This window comes from Macaca nemestrina, chromosome 3 (genome assembly GCF_043159975.1).
Source record: "Macaca nemestrina isolate mMacNem1 chromosome 3, mMacNem.hap1, whole genome shotgun sequence".
Taxonomy (NCBI): domain Eukaryota; kingdom Metazoa; phylum Chordata; class Mammalia; order Primates; family Cercopithecidae; genus Macaca; species Macaca nemestrina.
Genome location: NC_092127.1, coordinates 18,629,426 through 18,656,481, shown reverse-complemented (window position 1 = coordinate 18,656,481; position 27,056 = coordinate 18,629,426).

Here is a 27,056-nt window from a genome sequence, read left to right as displayed (position 1 = left end):
GTCCAGTGAGGATAAACTGTGGCACCGTATGTTACAAAGCATTCCAATTAAATAAACTTGCCACTGTTGACTGCCATTTGCCCTAGGGCATGCTGCTTCAAGATTATTGAAAGCCTCCTCAACAGGAATGCCATTTGCAAGCTTTCCTATCATATTTCAGAGACCCCAGATTTTGGAGTACACACCGTAAAAAAGTACCCACATGTAACTGTGACAACTTGCATTTCTGTTGTTTCAAACAGTCCCAGGAAGAAGTCCAGCTCCAGTAAAATGAAAACCCATTTGATCCAGAGATGCCTGAGTTGGAGATGAAATTTGGTCATCTCTCCACATTATCATACTAAAAACCCTGCCCAGGGAGGAGCTTGTTGGCCGTTTTCAATACATGTGATGTATGAAGAACCACGATCGAGAACTATGCCTATGTGGCCTTTGCCCAGCCTTTACATAGAATAACTCAGCTAACCAGTGCAATAAAAGCTCTGCTTTTACCTTCTTTGTCCAGAGAGGCACTGCTTTGGGAACTACCTCAGGTGTTCTTCCTGCTTGTCAAATCCTCCTCGATTGCAGTCATTGGGCTGTCACCTGCCAAGCGACGAAACCTACCCAATGTGTATGTAACACCTTGGACACAAATGTCTTTGTACCCACTCTTAAAAGTCCAAGAAAATATCCTTTTCTCAGAAGTACTTTTTTTTTTTTAACCAAATTTTCAATTGTGGCACTATCGGGACAACCCACTCCCAATGGTTACATGGGTTCTTTTTTATTTCCTAGGTGTCTCGGCTGGTTTGAGAAATAAAGGGAAAGAGCACAAGAGAGAGAAATTTAAAGCTGGGTGTCTGGCGCAGACATCACATGTCAGTAGGATCCGTGATGTTCCCTGAACCATAAAACTAGCAAGTTTTTATTAGCGATTTTCAAAAGGGGAGGGAGTGCACGAATAGGGTGTGGGTCACAGAGATCACATGCTTCACAAGGTAATAAAATATCACAAAGCAAGTGGAGGCAGGGCTTAAGGGGGTGGTCTATAAACCTACCCTCAGGGTGCATTCCCTTCATCAGGGATGTTCCTTGCTGAGAAAAAGAATTCAACGATATTTCTCCTATTTGCTTTTGAAAGAGGAGAAATATGACTGCTCCGTCCGGCTCACTGGCGGCCAGTTCAAAGTTACCTCCCTTGTTTCCTGAATATTGCTGTTATCCTGTTCTTTTTTTAAGATGCCCAGATTTCATATTGTTCAAACACACATGCTCTACAAACAATTTGTGCAGTTGACGCAATCATCACAGGGTCCTGAGGTGACATTCCTCCTCCTCAGCTTACGAAGAAGATGACAGGATTAAGAGGTTAAAGTAAAGACAGGCATAGGAAATCACAAGGGTATTGATTGGGGAAGTGATAAGTGTCCATGAAATCTTGACAATTTATGTTCAGAGACTTCAATAAAGACAGACATAAGAAATTATAAAAGTATTAATTTGGGGAACTAATAAATGTCCATAAAATCTTCACAATTTATATTCTTCTGCCGCGGCTTCAGCCGGTCCCTCCTTTTGGGGTCCCTGACTTCCTGCAACATGTCATCTTATTGTGATGGTTAACGTTATGTGCCAACGTAGCTGGGCCACAATGCCCAGATATTTAGTCAAACATTATTCTGGATAATTCTGTAAGGGAGATTTGTGGATGAGTTTAATATTTAAATCAGTGGACTTTGAGTAAAGCAGATTGTCTGTGATGATGTGAATGACCCTCATCCAATCAGTTAAAGGTCTTAATAGAACAAAGACTCATGTGCCCTGAGCAAGAAGGAATTCTGCATCATATGCCCTTTGGACTTGAACTGCAAAACTGGCTCTTCCTTTTGTCTCCAAGATGCTGACTCATCCTGCAAATGTTGAAATTGGCAGCTTTCATAATCATGTAGCCTAATTCCTTAAAAACGTCTCTCTCCACACACCCTGTGTTGGTTTCATTTCTCTGGAGAATACTACTTACCATACAGACAGTGAATCAGCATATAACTGTATTTCATTATGCCTTAAAGGGCAAAATTAAACACCCAGGTATATTCTCAATGTTCTGCACACTGAGAGGATTTCCCTTCATTGTCCTTCAGGAGCAAACTGAGTGGGACTGTGATACCACAACTCTTCCCTTTGTAGGGGTTCTACCATCTTAAGAAAACCGTATTTAAATAAGCCCTTGGTTGGATATGGTACATATGTCTTCTCCTTTTGTTTATTCTCTTAATAATATCTATTAATGAACAAAAATTCTTAAATTTGAAATAGTCCAATGTATCTTTTTTTTTTTTTCATTTATAGTTAGTATTTTTTCCTATTTAAGAAACGTTTGCTACTTTGAGGCTACAAGGATATTTTTCTATGTTCCGTTAAGTAGTTTGCAGGTCCTGGAAATGCAAGTGTGTGGAAGTAAAGCAAATTCCTTAAACAAAGTATGAAACTACACACACTTATTTGAAAGAAGCATTTCAGTGCACTAGAAATCTACCAAAAATGAGAAGTTGAGAAGTGCTGACAAATGAAAACTGCTAGTGGGAAGTTTGTGGCCTGCTAGCCTGAATGCATTCCTATTTTGCTAACTCAGGCTTACCTCTGCCTCAGGCTACAAAAATCTGCCCTTTTTTTCTGGATGAAGGGAAGAGATCCCTTTTGGGGTGAATGGTAGGGCCACTAAAAAACTATTTTGGAAGCAAGAGATAGATTGAGTTGATAAGCTGTCTCTACATCTCTGGTTGACTTGTAAGTTACAAATGCATGCCAGAAACCCCAAATAACCTGGAGAAAATTGGAAGCCTGAGGAAATTTGCAATTTTGCTGCACCTTCAACCCACAATCAGCTTAGGGGTCAGAGAGTGTAATTCTTATAAGATGGCATAAATTATCTTTACATACCACTGCTTAAATGATTTTCCACTAACCTATTCAGACAAAATGCAGACACCTAAGGATGGCAGGCTTATGCAAAACAAAATAAAACAAAGCAACCAGTAGTTGTACATTGTGGGGAGATAGATCTCATGTTGGGAATTCAGGCATGATTATTGCTTAACCAAACAGAAAATAATTAAAAAGTCAAAAAATAACAGATGCTGGTGAGGTTGTGGAGAAGAAGCAATACTTATACACTGTTGGTGGTAGTGTAAATTAGTTCTGGTGGTGATTCCTCAGAGACCTAAAGACAGAAATACTGTTTGACCTGGCAATCCCATTACTGGGTATATGCCCAAAGAAATATAACTAGTGACCGGGTGCCGTGGCTCACGCTTATAATCCCAGCACTTTGGGAGGCTGAGGTGGGTGGATCATGAGATCAGGAGATTGAGACCATCCTGGCTAATGCGATGAAACCCTGTCTCTACTAAAAACACAAAAAATTAGCCGGGCGTGGGAGCAGGCGCCTGTAGTCCCAGCTACTCCGGACGCTGAGTCAGGAGAATGGCCTGAACCCGGGAGGCAGAGCTTGCAGTGAGCCAAGATCGTGCCACTGCACTCCAGCCTGGGTGACAGAGTGAGACTCGGTCTCAAAAAAAGAAAAAAATACACACACACACACACACACACACACACACACATATATATATATAACTAGTTATGTTAAAAAGATACATGCACACATATGTTCATTGCAGCACTATTCATAATAGCAAAGACATGGAATCAACCTAAATACCCATCAGGGATAGACTGGATAAAGAAAATGTGGTACATATACACCATGGAGAAAAAAGAACAAGATCATGTCATTTGCATGAACACAGACAGAGCTGAAGGCCATTATTCTTAGCAAATTAATTAAGGAACAGAAACCGCATACAGCATGTTTTCACTTACAAGTGGTAACTAAATGATGAGAACTCATGGACACTAGAGGGAACACCATACACTGGGGCCTTATGGAGGGTGGAGTGTGGGACGAGGGAGAGGATTAGGAAAAATAACTAATGAGTATAGGCTTAACACCTGCATAATGAAATAATCTATACGAGAAATCTCCATGACACATGCTTACCTATGTAACAAACCTGCACATATATCCCTGGAATTAAAATAATTTTTTTTTTCCAAAAAGAAAATCAACAAGAGTTATGCTATGGTCTCAATGTGTGCCCCACTTCAAATTTTATGTGCTGAACTTAATCATCAAAGTGGTAGTATTTAGAGATGGGGCCTTTAGGAGGTGAATGAGTCGTGAAGGTGGGACCATAACAAATGAGATTAGTGACTTTATAAAAGAGCTGGGGGGAACTAGCTGGGCTCTGTGTACAATTCCATCTCTTTTTCCGTGTAAGAACACATCATTCTTCCCTTCCAGAGGGCACAGAAACAAGCCACCATCCTCAGAAGCAGAGCAGCCTTCACCATCTTCCAAATCTGTTGGCGCCTTGATCCTGGATTTACTAGCCTCCAAAACTGTTAGCAAATAAATGTCTATTGTTTATAAGTTACCTACTCTGCTGCATTTTGCTGTAACAGCAAGAATGAGCTAAGACAATTTAGAGAACAAAACAGAATCCAGAGCTGCCTCAAGACAAAGATACCTACCTTTACCATTTCTATTCAATGATTTATTGCAAATTTTAGGTAGTGCAATAGAGCAAGAAAATCAAAGACATACAGATCATAAAGGAAAATGTAAAATTTTCTTTATTTGCAGGTGATGTAACTGTGGAAATGGACACTTCTAAGCCATCTCTAAAATAGATACAAGAATTTTATGTGATTTTAGGAAGAGAATATATGCCTATTAAAGATACAGATTGATACTCAAAATCAATTGAATTTCTCTCTACTACAATGTGAACGTTCAAAAACAATGTTTTAAATGTTCTGTTATACAAAATGTCTAGAAATACACTTGGCTTAAGATAATCAAGACCTACAAATTATTGTTGAGAGACATTGTGCAAGAGAATACCATAAATAAATACTAAAAAATAGTAAGATTGATTACTACAGAGAGTTGGTGGGCATTGGGTAGAAATTGCAGGAAAAGGAATGGGATATCTGAGAGGAGAGACGTTTCTTAGGACACTTCTTGGACTCTTATGCCTCTACTAGTACCATAGTATTATGTCATATATCCCAAAATAAATAAATAACAACAATCAACCAGTATATGGAGGAAGGACTAAAATGGAATACAGACAGTAACACATAACCTAACTGTTTACGAATGAATAACATAACTCACTCAACAAGTTGGGAAAAAAGAAGACGAACGTAAGCGATGCTGGAAAACAATATTTTTGTCATACTGTAAAGTCAAACATAAAGTGAAATATAAATATGTACTGTAGTTAGAAAATTTTATTCTCACAGGAATACGAGTTAGCAATTCTGAAACCAATGTTTATGTACACTTGGATTAAATAAGAAAATGTGTTTTGGCTAATGAGAGACAGGTTTCTTACTGCCAAGAAAACAAATAGAAGGGTGGAAGACTAGAATGAACTCTATGGTGTTTCACTAGGATTAGAGGTTATGGTTCATGTAAATGTTGGAGAGATGCACAAATCAAATACGTGTATGTATATGTATGGTAGTATATACACATATATTTTCTAGCCTTAACTGGTAAGACTAGAATCAATGAGTAAACTCACGACTCAGGTTCTGTCTCTAAACACCATTATCTAATGAAAGGTGCCAGGACTCCTTGAAGACATTTAATATCAGCGCCAGGGCAGCAAAAGTCCAAGAGGAACCTGTAACATTTTGTGGTGTCAGAAAGTAAGAAAGTGTTTATAAACTATGGGGCATGTTGAAAGGACACAAGAGCGACACTGAGAGGGTTTCTTATGGCATAAATGGAATGCAGGGAGCTAAAATAATGAAAATATTAGTTATAATCTATAAAATAATATGTATATAATTTAGCCCATACTCAACTGAGTGAATGAATAAATAAATAAACTGATAAGACAGAACAACTCTCCCTTAGAGTAAAATTTCAATTATTACAAGTAGAATTAATGAAGGTAATAGGTCACCATGAGGGAAACACTTCAGTAGTATATGTTATCAGCAAAACCTAATGGGTGTTAAAAATTCATTGGAAAAAGTGTAATGAGAAATTTATATTCATCAAAGTGTCTCCCCACAAGGTACTTATTAAAGACAAGCACATACAAGCATACATATATACATGTGGCACCTTTCATTAGATAATGGGGTTTAGAGACAGAACCTGAGTCCTGAGTTTACTCATTGATTCTAGTCTTAGCAAGTAAAGCTAGAAAATACGTAAAATATATGTATACATACCATATATATATATATATGAAACTATAGTGGAGAGACTCAGCAGACACCACTTACACCAACTATCAAAGTGATAGGTATATTAGTTTCATGGATTTTCTATTAGAATGCGCTGAGAAGAACAGAGTGCCACATCTATAGCATTCATATATTCATATCCCAAATTCATAACTATAATCTCAGTGTGAGAAAATTTTGGGCTATCACCAACTGAATATCTAGATACTCCAGAATTATTAACTGAAAATAATATTTTTCCCTATTGAATTACCTGGATTTTATTGAAAATCAGTTGACCACATATATATGTGTATCTATTTCTGGACTCCATTCTATTACTTTGATAAATACATCCACCCATAGGCCATTAACATACTTGCTTATTGTAGTTTTATTTATTTATTTATTTATTTATTTATTTATTTATTTATTTATTTTTACTTTAAGTTCTGGGATACATGTTCAGAATTTGTAGGTTTGTTACATAGGTATACGTGTGCCATGGTAGTTTGCTGCACCTATTAACCTATCTTCTAAGTTCCCTCCACTCATCTCCCACACCCCGACAAGCCCTGATGTGTGATGTTCCCCTCCCTGTGTCCATCTGTTCTCATTGTTCAACTCCCACTTATGAGTGAGAACATGCGGTGTTTGGTTTTCTGTTCCTGTGTTGGTCTGCTGAGGACGATGGCTTCCAGCTTCATCCATGTCCCTGCAAAGGATATGATCTCATCCCTTTTTATGGCTCCATAGTATTACATGGTGTATTTGTACCACATTTTCTTTATTCAGTCTATCATTGATGAGCATTTGGGTTGGTTCTATGTCTTTGTTATTGTAAATAGTGCTGCAATAAAAACGCATCTGCATGTGTCTTTCTAGTACAATGATATATATTCCTTTGGGTATATACCCAGTAATGGGATTGCTGGGTCAAATGGTATTTCTGGTTCTAGATCCTTTAGGAATCACCAGACTGTTTTCTATAATGGTTGAACTAATTTACATTCCCACCAACAGTGTAGAACATTCGTATTTCTTCACAGCCTCTCCAATGGCTACTGTTTCTTGAATTTTTAATAAATCACCATTCTGACTGGTGTGAAGTGGTATCTCATCGTGATTTTAATTTGCATTTCTCTAATGATCAGTTATGTTGAGCTTTTTTCATATGTTTGCTGGCTGCATAAATATATTTTTTTGAGAAGTGCCTGTTCATATACTTTGCCCACTTTTTCATGGGGTTGCTTTTTTCTTGTAAATATGTTCCAGTTCCTTGTAAATTATGGATATTAGACCTTTGGCAGACGGTAGATTGCAAAAGATTTTCTCCCATTCTGTAGGTTGCCTATTCACTCTGATTATAGTTTCTTTTGCTGTGCAGAAACTCTTTAGTTTAATTAGATCTAATTTATTATTTTTGGCTTTTATTGCAATTGCTTTTGGCATTTTCATTGTGAAGTCTTTGCCCATATCTATGTCCTGAATGTTATTGCCTGGGTTTTTTTTGTGGGTTTTTATGGTTTTGGGTTTTAAAGGTAAGTCTTTAGTCCATCTTGAGTTAGTTTTTGTGTACAGTGTAAGAAAGGGGAACAATTTCAGTTTTCTGCATGTGGCTAGCCAGTTTTCCCAGCACTATTTATTGAATAGGAGATTATTTCCCCATTGCTTGCTTTTTTTCAGATTTGTCAAAGATCAGATGGTTGTAGATTTGTGTTGTTATTCATGAGGTCTCTGTTCTATTCCATTGTTCTATATGTCTGTTTTAGTACCAGAACAGTGCTATTTTGGTTACTGTAGCCTTGTAGTTTGGTTTGAAGTCAGGTAGTGTGATGCCTCCGGCGTTTTTCTTTTTGCTTAGGATTGTCTTGGCTATATGGGATCTTCTTTGATTCCATATTCAATTCAAAGTATTTTTTTTTTCCATTTCTTTGAAGAATGTCAATGGTAGTATGATGGGATTTTGTATCCTGAGACTTTGCTGAAGTTGCAAATAAATTTCTTTTTGTTTCTACCCGAAAGAGCATTTATTAGAAAGAGTGTGCTACCATATTATATAACACTTATATAACTCAGTGTGCAATGATGACTAAAGTTGAGTTGAAGAAACAGTGTCTTTGTCTACCTAAAAGAGTGGCATCAACGTGAGAGAGAAATGACTGTTTTCTATTGGATACAGCCCAAGCAGGAGGAGGCTTTTATGTTTAGACTTAAAAACTGGGTAGGCCATGAAATAGATATCAATAAATTTCTCAATTTTCCAAAACAGCCTCACTGCATTTAGAATTATAGTTACTGGAATCCTTTCCAAATTCTGAAAGGATATTTTATTATAATTTTAGATTTTAATTATGTTGTGAGCTGTGTCTTTTAAATTTTTCTTCATATTTTTGTTGAAAAGGCGATAGACCCTCCACCAAGATAGTGTTTTAGTTTTCAGTTCAGAAATGTATGTGGTGCTCTAGTACAAGGCTGAGGTTCCAAACTTCTATTAGAACCTGAATGATGGATAGAAGTTAAAAGTAAGAGTATGTGCAAAGTATACATTAGGATAAGGGAAAATATGTATAAAGACAAAGGATATTTTAAGTGAAAAATGTCTTCTAATTAGTACTTCTTGCTGTATTTTCTGTATTTTGTATATCTCTTAAAATAACTCTATGAAAAAGGGGTAAGCAAATAAAGTAAAATTATATATATAAATTATATGCATTAAATGAAAACAAAAAAATACATTTTTATTTTATTGGAATTTTGTCATTTGTATATAAAATGTTAAATAATGGTTTATAGGTCAGATTATACTTTATCTACAAAATGTACAAACATAAAGTACTTAAAAATAAACTATAAAAATAAAACAAGATGATTCTGTTGCTGATATATACAATATTTTGTTTTCTTTTGGATTAAACATGGTTTTATATACTCCTCTCGGGACCAGGACTTAAACTCTTTTAATATGTTTTTAGAAAAAAAAATACTAGGGACGGGCATGGTAGTTTACCCTTGTAATCCCAGCACTTTGGGAGGCTGAGGTGGGAGAATCACCTGAAGTCAGAAGTTTGAGACCAGACTGGCCAACATGGCGAAACCCTGTCTCTACTAAAAGTACAAAAATTAGCTGTGCATGGTGGTGGGCACCTGTAATCCCAGCTACTCAGGAGGCTGAGGCAGGAGAATCCCTTGAACCCAGGAGGCAGAGGTTGCAGTGAGCCGAGATTGTTCCATTGCACTCCAGCCTGGGTGATAGAGTAGAGATCCTGTCTCAAAAATAAATAAATAAGTAACATAAAGAAAAAAAAATTTATCTTTTTTTTTTTTTCCAATCTACCAGTGAAGCATGTGAGAAGCACATTTCCCTGTGACAGTCTCACCGTTATAAACAAATAAGAAATACAAATGTCTTTGGTGTTGTCATGATTATTCCAAGATGATGAGGAGAGGCTTTCTTTTCTTAGCTTTTGTGAGACAGAGTCTCACTCTGTCGCCCAGGCTGGAGTGCAGTGGCGCAATCTTGGCTCACTGCAAACTCTGCCTCCCGGGTTCAAAATTCTGCCTCAGCCTCCTGAGTAGCTGGGATCACAGGCATGCATCACCATGCCTGGCTAATTTTTGTATTTTTAGTAGACACGAGGTTTCACCATGTTGGCCAGGCTGGTCTCGAACTGCTGACCTTGTGACCCCCCTGCCTCAGTCTCCCAAAGTGCTAGGATTACAGTTGTGAGCTAGCACACCTGGACTTTTCTTAGTAGTTTTTAACCTAGGAAGGTACACTCATAATTTCATTGTGCATTTTTCAGAAACCTCTATATACATTGTAACAAGTTTATTACTTTGCTTTGTATACTTGATTTTGTATCTTGTAACTCTACTGAATTTGTTTATTCATTTTAACAATTTCTTCTTGGAGTCATTAGGGTTTTCTGTATATAAGATCATGTCATTGTCAAACAGGGACAATTTTACTTTCTCCTTTCCAGTGTGAATGTCTTTTATTTATTTCTCTTGACTGATACTCTGGGTAGTATTTTTAGTACTATCTTGAATAAAGTGATGAGAAGGGATATCTGTGCTTTGTTTCTGATCTTGGAAGCAGAACTTTCAGCTTTTCATCTTCAATATGATGATAGCTGTGGGCTTTTTACATATGACCTTTATTATGTTGAGGTAATTTTCTTCTATTCCTAGTTTGTTGAGAATTTTTATCATGAAAAGGTGTTGAATTTTGTCAAATGCTTTTTCTGCATCTGTTGAGATGATTATGTGATTCTTATTTTTCATTCTGTTAATGTAGTATACTAAATTAGCATATATAAGAATACAACGGGATGCCTCTTGGTCATGATCACATCTCAAATGATTATCTATGTCTAGATATGTAGCCTAAATATTGAGCCTAAATCACTCTGCTGAGGCCCCCATCTGCCTGATAGCATCTACTCGCAAGGGTGGCCAAATACTAAAAGGGTAATTGCTACCTCATAGACTGTCCTTACTACCTATTTAACGTTGCTAAAACTCCTATGCAGTATATAGTGCTACCTTTTTCTTTTACAGGATAAGGAGAATATGAGGCAGGGAAGTTTACGACTAACCCTGGTGTCTATGGGACTAGATCCCTTTCAGTGAAATACAGCATCTACTCCTCTAACCTCTACACTACATTTTCTCTATTAGTGTGATCTGAAACTTCTCAAAGGCTTTCTCCTCTTTATAATTCTCTATCAGGGAAAGCTAATATATATTTTACAAGGATGTTATTTTCAATTCATATTCTAGTCTACTTTAGAGAGTAATGAACTTTTATTGAAACTTTCCACCTATCAACTGATTGTTTAAGGCTTGACAAAACCTTCCAGAATTCACAGAGATATATGGTCTTTATGGTGAGAAAGAGAGTTATTTAAACAAATATTGTTAAGTTCAAATACAAGTCCTAACATTTTGGACCTAGAGAATTTCAGGTTTAGAACCTAAAATCTGAATCAAGTTTTACTTCATCTTATTTTTTTGGACTTTTAAAAAAATAACAGTTAAAATAGTGCTTTCAAAAACTGGAAGATTTTTTAGTTCTTTTTTCTTTCTTCAGTAATTAAAAAATATGATGTCAGTCTAGAAGTCTAATACCCCGGAATCTCTTGATAATTAGACCACAGATGGAAGAAAATATCTTTTGCTAGATGTCTTACTTAACAAAAATATTTTATTCCACTGTCTTGGGTTTTACAGCATCTGTTTCTTCAGAATGAGTAATAAGCTTCTTGTGATTATGTCTGCATGTTGAAATGAAATCATTTGGAGTCAGAAAATTATAAATGAAATATATTTGACAGACATATTTACTAATAATTACTTTCTTTGAGTCATACACACCTGATTTATTAGTGTCCTATTTGTATGCAGACAACTTTAGAGTGCCACTGATAATTACTCTAAGTCTTTTTACATTGATACCCATGAAGTTCCCTAAAGAATGATAATAAATTGGAGGTTAAATAAGGGAAATGTCTTATTTACCACCTCCTGTTATTTCTTTCTGATCTTCTCAGTGTGAGACTGTTAGGTACAAAACTTTATGCTGGGCAAACAAACAAAAATCATGTTTGCTAATTAGTTATGTATATTCAAAAGTAGGTTAACCACAAGCAAAAATGTGACAGATGCAAGTAAAGTTTAAAACATTGTAAGAATTTAAAATGAAAATGATAAAAGTTCACAATTCAAGGAAGTGATTGTGTGTGAAGCATGACTTGAATAAAAATATGATTTGTACCAGTGGAATCCACTTAATTAAACGAAAGTGTTTATTGACGTCAGGCCTTTAGGACTTGGGTGAACATCCTAAACAAGTTACAGTCTTTATCTAAAGAAATGGTCAACTGACTGAAAGACATGGAGACAGAAACAGAAAAATATGATTGAATGTATTAGTTTCTGGTTTAGAGATGCATGTGGAGCCCTAAACAAAGCTAAGTTACGAAATCTAGAACCTGAAGAATGAAGGTTAAAGGTAAGAGTGAATCCAAAGGGCATAACAGAAAAAAATATGTACAAAAGCCAACACGTTAATGAGAACATAGTATATTCAGCTAACTGAAATAAGGTTTATACTATTTCAAGACATTGAGTGCAAGACTTCATTGTGAAGAGATGAAGCTGGTGGGTAAAGTATAAATAATTATGCAAAAATGCCAAGAAAGGTGCATATTATTCTCAGAATACTTGATTTTGACAACTGAAAGGTGTCATGATTCAATAGGTAATTTAGCAAAATCGCCGACTGAAAAGTCCAAAATAGAAAATCAGAGAGAAGAACAAAGTTTGTTTCAATAAAGAATAATCTTTCGGGTTAGTAAAGACAGAAATCAGAAATCAGATTGGACTAAGATTTCTCAACAGAAATACTAGAAGATAAAATAAAATAGAAGAATTTCATCAACATTCTAAGGGAAATGTATTTTCAACCCATTATTAAATATTCAGCTAAATTAGGTAAGAATGTTTTCTCCAAAAGTGGGATACCTCAAAAATCTACCCTTCATATATCAGCAAGTTACCATAAGATGTGTTCCAAAAATGATAAATTAAACAGGCCGGAAGGAATGATGGAAGAAAGGAAAAAAAAGGGAGAGAAGGAGGGAAAATTTGGAAGAGAGGGAAGAAGAAAGAGGAAGGAACTAGGAAAGGGAAACTTGACAAAGGAGAGAAATAAAGAAGTTCCCATTCTTAAGAGCCACGAAAATGTCTCCAAATGGGAAAAGGGCAGCCCATACAATTAGAGTAAGAAGGTTATGGGTTTCTCAAGAGAGTTACATAGGAAAAAAGGAATGCATCCATTACTTCATGTACCTGACCATATCAGGAGAAACCTTTTATATTCTCGTATTCATTCTTGATGGGTAGCTATGTAACTCAAAGGAAAATAATTATTTCTACCAAAGAGACACCTGCACTGGTAAGTTCATTGCAGCACCAATTACAATATCAAAGACATGGAATCAACCCAGTTGCCCAATGGCAGTGGATTCAATAAAGAAAATGTGGTGCATATACACCATTGAATACTATGCAGCCATCCATAAAAATAATACAATTATGTCCTCGGCAGCAACATGGATGCATCTGGAGACCATTATCTTAAGTGAATTCAAGCAGAAACAGAGAACCAAATATTACATGTTCTCACTTAGTGGGAGCTAAACATTGGGTATACCCGACACAGAGATGGGATCAATAGACACTGTGAACTCCAAAAGAGGGTAGGGAAGGAGGGGAACAAAAGTTGAAAGACTGCTTATCGGGTACTATGTTTGCTACTTGGGTGAAGAAATCTTTAGAAGCCCAAACCTCAGTAGCATCCTGCAGTATAGCCATGTAACAAACCTGCACATTGTATCCCCTGAATGTAAAAAAATCTGAGGTAATTAGTAACTTCAGAAGAAAATAATGGTCAAGAAGGAAAATTTATTCATCTTGTCCAATACAGGTCTGCATTGAATATTATTTATTATTAAAATAATGCTAGTACTGAATAATAATTTAACAGTAAATTTTTACCTAACATTACAAGGAGAACAAAGGGACCATATGCTTTTGGGGAAAAGGGACACCAATATAAGAGAGATACATTTTTCTTTTTTGTATTTGGAAGATACTAGATATTGCCTAATGTTAGAAAATCAAGTAATATTTATTATGTGACATGAAGAAGTAAAGAGGAGAAGTAAATAGAGAAGGAAAAGTGTTTGAATAGAGATGGTAGAATTTGTTGGTGCAAAGTGTGGGGTAAGGCATTGATTTTTTTAAATCATAGGCTACAATATTAAAAAGCAATTGAAGATAAAGGACTTACAGACATAAATGATAACTTCCATTCTAAAAGTTTAGCAGCAAAACAGCAGAAATGAAGAAAAACAGCATGAAATAGCCTCAGATCCTAAACATTATTATTTTTTAAAGATTTCAATATCTGAGCATATTTGGAAACAGAGGGAGGAAATAACAGAGTTGAAACTGTTAAGACAGAAGAAAACATCCAGCTAATTGATTCAACAAGTGCCCTGGAATGCAGATAAGACTAGAATATGCTTATGCATCATGGTAATAATAGTTACCTTTGGCTTCTGCTGACTATTGTTTAATAATAGTACAGAAAAATCTGCCACCTTCTTTTTTTTTCCCAATCTACTTATGTCTGTGAATTAATAACTTTAAGCGTGACATCGATTTCAGTGTAGTGCTAGGTTTATATCTAGCAAAAGAAAAGTTACTGGTTGAAGTGATAATAGTTATGAGAACCAGTATCGGTATTTGATGTATGTAAAAAGACTTAGCAAGACATATCTAAATGCAGTGTGCAGGGTGAATATGAAAGAGAAAAATAGTTCAAAGAATTTATTCTGACCTCTGGGGAGAAAGCTCTCACTGCAATCATTGAGGAGGCGAGACTTGGAGAAACTAAGGGAAACAGATAATGCCTGCATATTATTGGAGAAAAATAAAAGATTGCAGGAGAAAAAGGAACTTTTCCAAAAGAAAGTTTATGCTGTATTTTTCTCCTACATTCGTGGATCTTTAGTGTTCCTGAAAGGCTTCATATTTTGGTTATAAAAGAAGGAATTCCCACGAGGATCTGCTTTTCAGTTTTCCTGTGGAAGCTCTTGATTTTGTGAAACTCGGAAAGATAGAATGTTTTGAATATCCTCTTCTTCATCAACCTCCCTGACAAAAACCACCTCTTACCCTCTCTTTCCTCAGGGATACTAACCAGGCTCCTCCTTGCCTGTCTGGTGAATTCTTTCTTTTAAACTGAAGCTGAGCTACCCCAACACCATTCTCAGAAAACAAACCAAAAGAAAAAAAAAATGAGGAAAAAAAAAAACAATAAAAAATAAACAAACTTAAATGGATACCAGAATAAACCTCACTTATCTTCTTTAGGAACTTCACCACTAATTAATCTATTAGCTATTTTTTTCAAATTCCACTTTTTGGATATCTGGACAAAAAGATGATTACTTCCTGTTACCTATGCATTTAATCAGAAATAAAGAAATATAACTTCGTTTGTTTTTTCCTGCTATAAGATTTCTATTGAGTAAACTAGAACAGATTCATCCTGCTTATATATTTCTCTGGTTGTTGGTAATTAAGTTGCCAAATACAGGTTTGTGGACATGGATAGGTCTGGTCTTCTTGGCCTTTTAATTTATTAAATGTGGCCTCAGGGATATCATTTATTTTCTATGAGGATATATATTTTTATATTTTTTATTTTATTTTATTTTATTTTTGAGACGGAGTCTCGCTCTGTCGCCCAGGCTGGAGTGCAGTGGCGCGATCTCGGCTCACTGCAAGCTCCGCCTCCCGGGTTCACGCCATTCTCCTGCCTCAGCCTCCCGAGTAGCTGGGACTACAGGCACTCGCCACCACGCCCGGCTAACTTTTTAGTATTTTTAGTAGAGACGGGTTTCACTGTGGTCTCAATCTCCTGACCTCGTGATCCGCCCGCCTTGGCCTCCCAAAGTGCTGGGATTACAGGGGTAAGCCACCGCACCCGGCGGAGGATATATTATTACCTGTCCATAGAAGTATTTTGAAGACTGTTTTCCCTGATGTCTCATGTGGAGTTTATCTTATTAATTTATATATATATTTTTTTCTGCACCTAACATGACACTTCATATCTATTAGGTAATTCAACACATGGCTCCTACCCTGAGCCGACTGATCATGACTGTGATGTGCAGAGCGTGATGTCTGGCACAAGTTAGAGGATCCGTGAGAAAAACGCCTTCCTCTCCCTCCAGAATCATCATCTATGAAAAGTCTACTGGCCAGTTTATTCCATTTTTTCTCTTTTAAAAATATATATTATCCCAGCCGGGCATGGTGGCTCACGCCTGTAATCCCAGCACTTTGGGAGACTGAGGCAGGCAGATCACCAGGTCAGGAGATCAAGACCATCCTGGTCAACATGGTGAAACCTCATCTCTACTAAAAATATAAAAATTAGCTGGGCATGGTGGTGTGTGCCTGTAATCCAGGCTACTTGGGAGGCTGAGGCAGGAGAAACGCTTGAACCAGGGAGTCGGAGGTTGCAGTGAGCCGAGATCATGCCACTGCACTCCAGCCTGGAGATAGAGCAAGAATCCATCTCAAAAAATATATATCATATGTATATCATATGTATAAATATATATCATATATATAAATATATAAATAATATATAAAAATATATAAATTATATATAATATATATAAAGGGATATATATATATATATATATATATATATATATATATATATATATATCCCTTTTGGCCTAGCCTGACCAATTTCTTAGATGTATATTATTTCTCTTAAGAAGTAAAATAAATTTCAAAGTGTTGTCTTATGTTTGTTCAAAAAGTTATGACTCCATTTGTAAGCTGGAGACTGTCAATTATGAATAGGCAGAGAAATGTTCTTTTCTCTTGATGTTTTATATTATACACATATAAGAAAATCTTGTACAGAAGAGAGATTTAAAGTTATACTTTCAAAGATCTATAAAAGTAAACCAATCTTTCTTCCAAAGTCCAAGCTCATGCCAAGGCAAAAGAGGTGGACAACAATGCTGATGGCGAAGGTTTGCGCAAACTTGCAAAATCTCATCTCGTATTCCTGCAGTGTAATATGCTAAGCTAGAAGCAAACAAAGGCAAAAGGTCATGGAAGAGACTATGGCATATCTGTGAAGTTAAAATAGTGTGATCTGAGAAGGGGAATAAAAAACAGATCATGAACATGAGGAATATCGATAGAGTTTCTTTTTAAAATTCTTGAATACTTGTTCTGTGCCAGGCGCTATGCTGGTTTACACAAAACAGGCAATCCTTGCTTCGATGAGGTCACATCTAGTAAGGGAGAGAGGAAAAAGGACAATGCCTTATGATAAATGCCGTTGTAAAACATATAAAAAGGGCTATATGAGAAAATCCTTAGTCTCAAAGAATAAAATAGAGCCCTACTAAGTGACAAGAATAAACAGAATCCCTGAAGAAGAAGTAACCCTTGCAGAAGATAAGCAAAAAATACAAGCAGTGTTTGGATGGCAAGTGATGTAGTTTGGGTATATGTCAACATCCAGATCTCATGTTGAATTGTAAACTCCAATGCATTTGGAGGTGGTAGGGCCTGGTGGGAGGTGTTTGGGTCATGGGAGAGGATCCCTCATAGCTTGGTGCTGTCCTTGCATTAGTGAGTGAGTACTCATGAGATCTGAATGTGTAAAGGTGTGTGGCACCTCCCCTGACCTTGTCCTAGTTCCCACCATGGGATATGCCTGCTCCCCCTTTGCCTTCCATCATGATTGCAAGCTTCCTGAGGTCTCCTGAGAAACAGATGCCAGCACTATGCTTCCTGTACAGCCTGCAGAACTGTGAGCCAATTAAACTTCTTTTCTTATAAATTGCCCAGTCTCAGGTATTTCTTTATAGCAATGCAAGAAGAGTCTAACACAGAAAACAAGTGACTCCATATGCCATGCAAAATATTTAGAATTCTAACTTACTGAAAATGGAATCATAGATCAATTTATTATCTTCCTTTTAGAAATAACACTTTGAAAGAAATGCAGGCCAGAGACGGTGGCTCACACTTGTAATCCCAGCACACTGGGAGGCCAAGGCAGGCGGATCATTTGAGGTCAGGAGTTTGAGACCAGCCTGGCCAACATGGTGAAACCCCATCTCTAGTAAACATACAAAAATTAGCCGGGCATGGTGGTACCTGTCTGCAGTCCCAGCTACTCGTGAGGCTGAGGCAGGAGAATTGCAGTGAGCTGAGATTGCACCACTGCACTCCAGCCAGGGTGACAGAGCGAGACTCTGTCTCAAAAATTTAAAAAAAAAAAAAAAGATATTCAATATATTGATTTGTGGGAGGTAAGACTAGAGCCATGGAGATGTATTACACAGCTTTATTATTATTAATTAATTCTCTTTCATCAAAAATTTATTTAGTGCTTACAATGTGTCAGGAACTAGGTTAGGTTAAAAAGATAATTTTTACCAAGGACTTTGATAAAACCAGTAAATCACAAGATTCCCAGATATATGAATGTATAATTAATAATACAGTGTTGTCATTTGTATACAGGGTTTGTAGGAGGAGGATCAGATTTTTAAAGGTATGAGACTATCTAGTTAGGATAATGGTACTGGTCCTGGAGAGATCCAGAACTCAGCATCTCAAATCTTAGGTTAATTCTAAGAAAGAGGAGTATGGTCCTATCTAAACAAGACAGGATATATAGGTAAAGAATACAACCAGGAAATTCAGCCAGAAAAAAAAAAAAAGTGTTTGTGTGTGTGTGTGTATATATATATATATATATATATATATATATATGGCACCAATTTTCAGTCTGAGATCAATCCTAATAGATCCAGATAGAACTGAGTGTAATAAACAGAAGTGAAGTCTTACCATATAATAAGAGAAGCATCTCAACACTCAATCAAGGACAAGAGAACCTTTAAAGATCAGAGTAGAGAGGTAATTAAGACTGAGCACCTCAGAATCCAGCTGCCACAAGATCATATCAGAAGATCATAGAACACAACTTTCTTTTTGAGCATCTGTATTAGTTTATTCTCACATTGTTATAGTGAAATACCCAAAACTAGGTAATTTATAGAGAAAAAAGTATTTAATTAGCTCATGGTGCTTTCAGACTATACAGGAAGCATGGCAGCATCTGCTCCACTTTTGAGGAGGCCTTAGGAAACTTACAATCATGCAAGAAGGCAAAGGGAAAGAGAGGTTTCTCACATGATGGAGGCAGAGGAAGAGCAAGAGACGGAGGTGCTATCCACTTTGAAACTACCGGATCTCATGAGAACTTACTCACTATCATGACCAAAGGGGATGATGCTAACCCGTTTGTGAGAAACTGCCCCCATGATCCAGTCATCTCTCACCAGGACCCACTTCCAAAAGGGGATTACAACTGAACAGGAGATTTGGGTGGGAACACAGATCTACAATATCAGTATCCTTTCTTGAGGAGGTGATTGAGAACTGATTTGTGTGCAGTTGTTTGAGGGGTGTGTGTGTATGTGTGTGTGTGCACATACATGGGGATACATGTGTAAGCATGACAAATAGAGCACAGAAAAATACCTGAGCCAGCTAACATGTGCGTGTTGTTCTTCCACTGTGTGTCCACAGTGAGACAGTACACGGGATGATGCTCAGAAGAGAGGGGAAAACATCTGGCAAGGACATTCCTTTGATGTGCGCAATAAGCCTTGGTCCCACCTGTCAACTTTTCCGTTAATCTGTGTCTTCAATTCAAGGCTGGAATTCCTGGGCATGACCATCTGCCTGAATTTCCATTGTGTGGAGAAATTGAAAAAAATTTTGAGTCTGGAAGAACTTTTTGTATGACCTCCTTTGGTAAAAATATTGAAACATTTTAAATTGTGTGGGAATGAAGTAGCCAAAGATATAAATTACATCTGTGACCATTGAGTATTTATTGGGTGATGCTCATTTTCTGTCTCCTTTTACCCCCACTCCCTGTCTTTCTGCCTGCCTAACTCATTCACTGGCCTCCTTCTTTCTTTCCTTTTTACAAAAAATGTGTTTCTCCTCTGAGCTATCACAATATTAAGAATATCAGGCTAAATATGCCCCTAACCTCAGAAAGTTCTCAGACTCGTGGAAAAAAATGGCTATGTAAATAACGTGGAAGTATCAAAGAAAAGAAAGGACATATCACAAGATAATTATCAGTGACATAAAGGATTTTCCTAAAGAAATAAGAGAGCACATCACTGAAAATTCTATAGTAGTGTTTTTCACACTAAGGAGGGAGAGAAAAATATCTTAGTCAGTGGGTAGCATGAAAATGAAGTGTGAAAATATGCTTTTAAAATGAATTTGCTAGTTTATGGTGTTAGAACATAGAATGTAGGGATATGATTTGAGAGGATGTTATAGGTTATTCTCCAAATTGTGACTGACCTCCATTTACCATGCAAGGTAGCTGATATTTCATAATAAGGAGCTTGCAGACTACTTTTATAGTGGGGTAACATGATCCAATTCTGAGTATATATTTTTGTTTCATTTTCTTTCTGAACACTGATAAGTTAGATTTGATAGGACCTTCAAACAGCATGCCCAGGGATTTACAAGACGATAAAGGGTGGAGGATGTCTGGATAAGTATTTCTTAAGGAAAATGGCCAAGAATAGAACTGGCACAAGATGTGAGAAGGAAAAGTTTGAATATCTAGGTAGGTTACTTTCTTAATTTGCATGTTATTTCATGAATTCTTAACTCAATGTCTCCTAAATTCCAGGAATTAAATAAGGTACTGGAGATGAAGTGCTGTATAAGAAATAATACAACCCAATTAACCAAGCCAACATGAAAGCCTTGATAAAATAAAATTTGTAAGTTCTAAATTATATAATTATGTACACAACCAGTAAAGTCTGCTCCAATTTCTTTGAATGCTTCTGGTGCTTTAACTCACATACTTTTGTTCTCATCTAATTTTAGCAAAAATTGAAGGGGATGTTTTCTAAGCATCTCACTTCAGGCATATTCCACTTGGAATTTCACCTTGTCTTCTGGGGCATCTCGTATGGTGCAGAAACATGCACGATTCTCATCAGATATGTGAGTGCAGACCAGAATTATGAAGATGTCAATAACCCCAGAGACAACCATCCACAAATAACGGTAACTCTTTCCTAGACGATTATTTGAGGTATTCTATCAACTGCCCAGAAACTCCCAGGCAGGGTTATTTGCCCTCAGCCGTGTCCTTAATAGCACACCCAAGTCCCTTAGTGGTGCTTCATGGTAATATCTGATAAAAATCTGTGCTACAGACTTTATTTTCAGATGGAACTTGTTCCTGTAGTGTACATACAATTGGTAAGTGTAACGGACTGATAAAAGTTATCCTTATGAGATGTTGAAACTACTACCATTGGATGGTAGTAAATGGAGTGTGGGTATGTATATTTATCATACACCAGCACAAACGGTGCTAAAAAAGCTAGAGGGTATGTAAATTAGTTCAACCATTATGGAAAACAGTGTGGTGATTCCTCAAGGATCTAGAATCTGAAATACCATTTGACCCAGCAATATCATTACTGGGTATATACCCAACAGAATATAAAGCATTCTACTATAAAGACACATGCGCATATATGTTTATTGCAGCTCTATTTACAATGGCAAAGACACGGAATCAATCTAAATGCCCATCAATGATAGACTGGATAAAGAAAATGTGGTACATGTACAGCATGGAATACTATGCAACCATAAAAAGAAATGAGATAATGTCCTTTGCAAGGACATGGATGAAGCTGGAAGCCATTATCCTCAGCAAACCAACACAGGAACAGAAAACCAAACACTGCGTGTTCTCACTCATAAGTGGGAGCTGAACAGTGAGAACACATGGACACAGAGTGGGAAGCAACACACACCAGGGCCTGTATGGGGTGGGTGTGAGGGGAGGGCACTTAGAGGATGGGTCAATAGGTGCAGCAAACCACCATGGCATATGTATACATATGTAACAAACCTGCACGATCTGCACGTATATCCTCTTTTTTATTTTTTTTGAGGAAGAAAGAAAGAGGGGGAAAAAAAAAAAGAAAAAAGAAAAAGCCAGAGGGCCTCCAAAGCAGTGTTTAAATAATCCTTTATTATTTTCATTGGTAAAAACCATGTTGAATATCAGGCCTAGGATTTAATTTTTAGACTGCAAAGAATTCTGAATGATCAGCCTGGAGAAATATCATGTGCCAATATGAGAATGTTGATAGGAGTATGTTGGGAGCTTGAGATGTTTGAGGGATATTTTGTTAAACAAGCCTAAGAATTTTGAACTTCAGATCCTCTGAATTCTCTGGGCTGAGAGAGAACTCCCCTCTCCTTGCTGTAGGAGAGACTGTTCTTTTCTTCACAAGATCCTGAAAACATCTTAGCTGAGGCAGATAGTTCATTGGCCAAAGCTTAAGTTTCTCAAGATCCATTCCTCACCCCACAATACAATCACTAGGGTCACATATCAGCATAACACAGCAGGGAAATGCAGTGCTTTTGTTGGGAAAAAACAGCAACAATGACACACAGGCTGAAGGAGTTAAAGGTCCTGGCAATATATGCTGGTAGAAAACTTACGGGAGTGGAACTTGAGGGTGTTGAACCAGGGTTAAAGGTAAAATATAAGGCTTAATAAGAGATAATTTGTTCATGTAGGATTAGTGTCTCATGATTTGAGGTTTAATATATTAGCATTTTAAGTCATTCTCAGTTTGTTGTTAAAAGGCTCTTTGAAACATGAACTTGACAAAGACCCACAGCGAACGAGATACTGGTACTATCTGAGGAGGGCGTCAAAAAGATGATGAATTTGGGAATTTTATAATGGAGTTGCTTTGTGAGACTGGAAGACCTACCACTTCAACATATTCCCTGAAAAGACTCAGGTGACTCTTGTTTCACTAAGGCCATAAGAAATACATTGGTAAAGGAGTTACTGGCATCTGTAAGACAGTCAGTTATGGATGACTGTTGCAGTCCAGGCTAACAGTAGGACATGCTGCAATGAAACTGTTTATATATACATATATTAAAGGGGTGAATCAGATTCTAGAATGGCAGAGGCTACGAGGTGACACTTAATTGTTAGAAGAAAGATAGTAAAGAATAATTTATATGGTGCATATCAGCCAAACTGTCTCCTTTGCCAAGGATGGAGATTGTATATGTGTCCAAGAACACAGGCTCCATTGCATCTATAAACTGGCTGAATGCCTGGTTTTCTAATAGTAAAGTTCATTGTCAAGCTCTCAATGTGGAACCACCTTTTGTGAAAATAAGCTATCAGTTTGTAGAAGTTGATTACACAACCATTTACACAATGGAGGGTGAAAGGCACTAATTCATTCTTACTGGAATTGGCACTTATGGTGGATATGGTATTACTTCCTTAGCCCACAGTTTCAGAGGGTTAACAGACATGTGATCCTATAACCTTGCCTCAGCCTACGGGACCTCTTTAAAGGCAAGGAGGTAAGATAATGGGCATCACAGGGTCCACTAATCCCATCTCATACTCCATCATCTGGTAGTGGCTGCTGTAATGTAATAATGTGTTGGTTTATTAAAGGATCATTCAATAGCTAGCTCAGTTTTGGAGTTCTGTGTTTGGGGCATTGTCCTATTTGGGGTGCAATATATGCACTGAACCATAGCCATGTATCTAAAAGCTAAAATGCTATAGTGTAAATCAAGTAGAGGAAGTAGTATTAACCATTTCATCATCATCTCTAGGGACCCAATTGAAAATTTTTCCTCCTGTCTTTGCAACCCTTGGTTCTGCTGGATTGGAAGTTCTGGTTCTTCCACCAAGTGATTTATTAAGATTTCTATTTAACTTGAAATGACAAATACTGCCCTTTCACTTTTTCTCTCCATGCCACTAGAAAAGATGACAAAGAAAGGAGTTACTATATGGCAATGGCCATTGGCACTGATTATCATGAAGAGGTGAAGCTGCTTCTATATCATAGGAAGAAGTAACAGTATTTCACGAACTTGAGAAATTTATCTGAGTGTGTCCTGGTGCTTTTATACTTAGTAGTATATTAGTATCTTAATATATATTATACTAATAATATTAATAAGTGTATTATATAAGTATTAATACTTACACTTATTAGTATATTAGTATACTTAATAGTAACAATGGAGAAAAGTCTATTGCAGCAACCATGGCCTTACAGGGTCTCAGTCACCTCAAATGTGAAGTTTTGGGTTACTCCCATCAAGAAAGCACCAAGACCAGTGCTAACTGAGGGTGAGGAAAATCTAGAATGAGTGGTGGAAGGTGAGGTTGATGAATATCAAAGATAACCTTGGGACCAGGAGCAGCAGAATTATCTCACTAACCTTCCAATACTAAATGTTTTATAGAGACCGTGGCCTGCCTCTTCCTTGAACTTTGGTTTTGTAACTGTGTGCTTGAGTTAATGCCACTACGGGCACATCTCAACCAGAAAGAAGTAGATTCAGTGGAGAGATACTTCTCAAGGTCAGTCCTAATTCTGACAAGCATTGTCTTTTCCTCAGACTCTACTGAGCAGGAAGGAGCTCTAGTTGCTTTCAGTGTGGACTTCAGTAATAACACAAGTAGCTTTTTCTTTCTTCTTTTATTGTCTTTCTTCATTTATTTTCAGGTTCTGCTTTCAGATGAATTCCTTACAAATGTCTGTTATAAAAAATAGTATTTATATTGAACCCCAAAAAGCTGCAAAGGCTACAGACAATGCCGAAAGGTGGGAATTTTATAAGGAATATCAAGGTAGCAGTGTCTGTAATTGTGAGTTGTTTTGGTTACCAGGGCCAGACTGCTCCCATGGGCTTATCTGTAAATACCTTTCAATTCAGAATATTTATATTTCCAGTTTTCTTCTTTTTTTCAATTGTATATCTTCAATAGTTTTTCCTACCAAAAAGAAATATTCTGGACAAACTGTTTGACTTTTATTTGCAAGCCATTTTTTATGACTTTGTGCTATACAAATAACAAGATTTTTCATTAGACAAATCGAACTAGAAAAAATGTGTCAAAACTGCAACTTTCGACAGTCGGACTTTCCCCACTATGAATCAATTACATGACAACAACTTCATAAAGAATTTTTCCAGATATGATTATTTCTCTAGAACTTTCTAAGAGATATGAGAATCAAAAATGTATTCAGGTACATATTTCCTCATCTTTGGCCTCCTTCATAAGCTTCTACCATTTACCACTGATGGCAAATTAAAGGATACTTTAGTAAAATTCATGGTGCAAATATGAGAGCAACTGAGCAACTCTTAAATTAGTTGGGCTACATTTGTTTTCTTACTTTTTCTTCCCTTAGAATACTTCAGAGATAACATGAAAAAGGGGAAGCTGACATGTTCGCACATTTTTTGTTGTTGAAGAAAATAATGGTATTACAGACCATCAAAAATTTTTATTTGGACGATTCTTATGGTGACACTTGGTAATATCTGAGAGCTGAATTATATAACTTGGTGAATTCCATGGAAAATGTGTCGAGTTGTAACACAAACTGTAAATGGACCATATTTAGCAGGCAGGAAAATCATCACAGTCACATTATTTTCATATTGCACATATTCCATCATGCTTTCAAAGCAACATTTAAAATGAAGAGCAGAAATGAGACATAATATTTAGAAGCAGTAAAAAGGCTTAATACAACTCAATCATTATATTTCTAGTCATATTAAAAGGGATATAACTATATTCTATAATAAAAATTATTACTTCCAGTATAACTTACAGCAGCCAAATCTATATCATTTGTTGAGCCTAAACTCTATCAATTTAAGTAGAATAAAAATCTAAGAAAGCACAAAATTACATATGGATTTGATTGGTTGTGAGAATATTAAGGTTTACCTAGGTGTGGTATCTAATCTTTTGTTTCCTCGCATTTCTGTACAAAGCAGTCTTTTTAGTAATCTGTTTTAATGTGTAACAAGAATATTTAGGTGGAAAATTAAGATATTATTATATGTTGCATTATGTTACATTGAAAACTGTTAAAATCACAATATAGTTTAAAATACAAAAATAACAATTTATTTGCTAACCAAGTCTTTTGAGACATAATCAGTATAACATTTTAGATTGCATTTGAAATATGTTCAGAACATCAACTATCACTATGGAGAATTTTATTCCAACATTAGAGAACAGGTAAGTTTCAAATTTGTATCTCCTGTCCTGATTTTCTCAAGAACTCCAGATGAGTTTATTTGATTGCATGTTTGCCATCTTTGATTTGCTGTACAACAGGCATCTCAAAATTTACATGGCCAGCACTGCACTTAATTATTCCCTGACCTACCAGTCTCACAGTCTCCCCAAAGTTAGTAAATGTTACCACTAACTAGTCTCTCAAATTTACAACTATATAATTTAAAGTAGGTTTTTTTTTCTAATTTGGTGAAGAAAGTCAATGGTAGTTTGATGGGAATAGCATTGAATCTATACATTACTTTGGGCAGTATGGCCATTTTCATGATATTGATTCTTCCTATGTATGAGCATGAAACATTTTTCCATTTGTTTGTGTCCTCTCTTATTTCCTTGTTTGTAGTTCTCCTTGAAGAGGTCCTCCAGGTCTCTTATAAGCTGTATTCCTAGATATTTTATTCTCTTGGTAGCAATTGTGAATGCGAGTTCATTCGTGATTTGACTCTCTGCTTGTCTATTGTTGGTGTATATGAATGTTTGTGATTTTATCCTGAGACTTTGCTGAAATTGCTTATCAGCTTAAGGACTTTTTGGTCTGAGACAATGGGATTCTCTAGATATAGGATTCTGTCATCTGCAAACAGAAACAGTTTGACTTCTTCTCTTCCTATTTGAATACCCTTAAATTTCATATGGAACCAAAAAAGAGCCCGTATAGCCAGGACAATCCTAAACAAAAAGAACAAAGCTGGAGGCATCATTCCACCTGAGTTCAAGCTATATTACAAGGCTACAGTAACCAAAACAGCATGGTATTGGTACCAAAACAGACATATAGACCAATGGAAAAAGACAGAAACCTGAGAAATAGCACCACACATTAACAACCATGTGATCTTCAACAAACCTGACAAAAACAAGCAAACGGGAAAGGATTAGCTATTTAATAAATGGTGCTGGG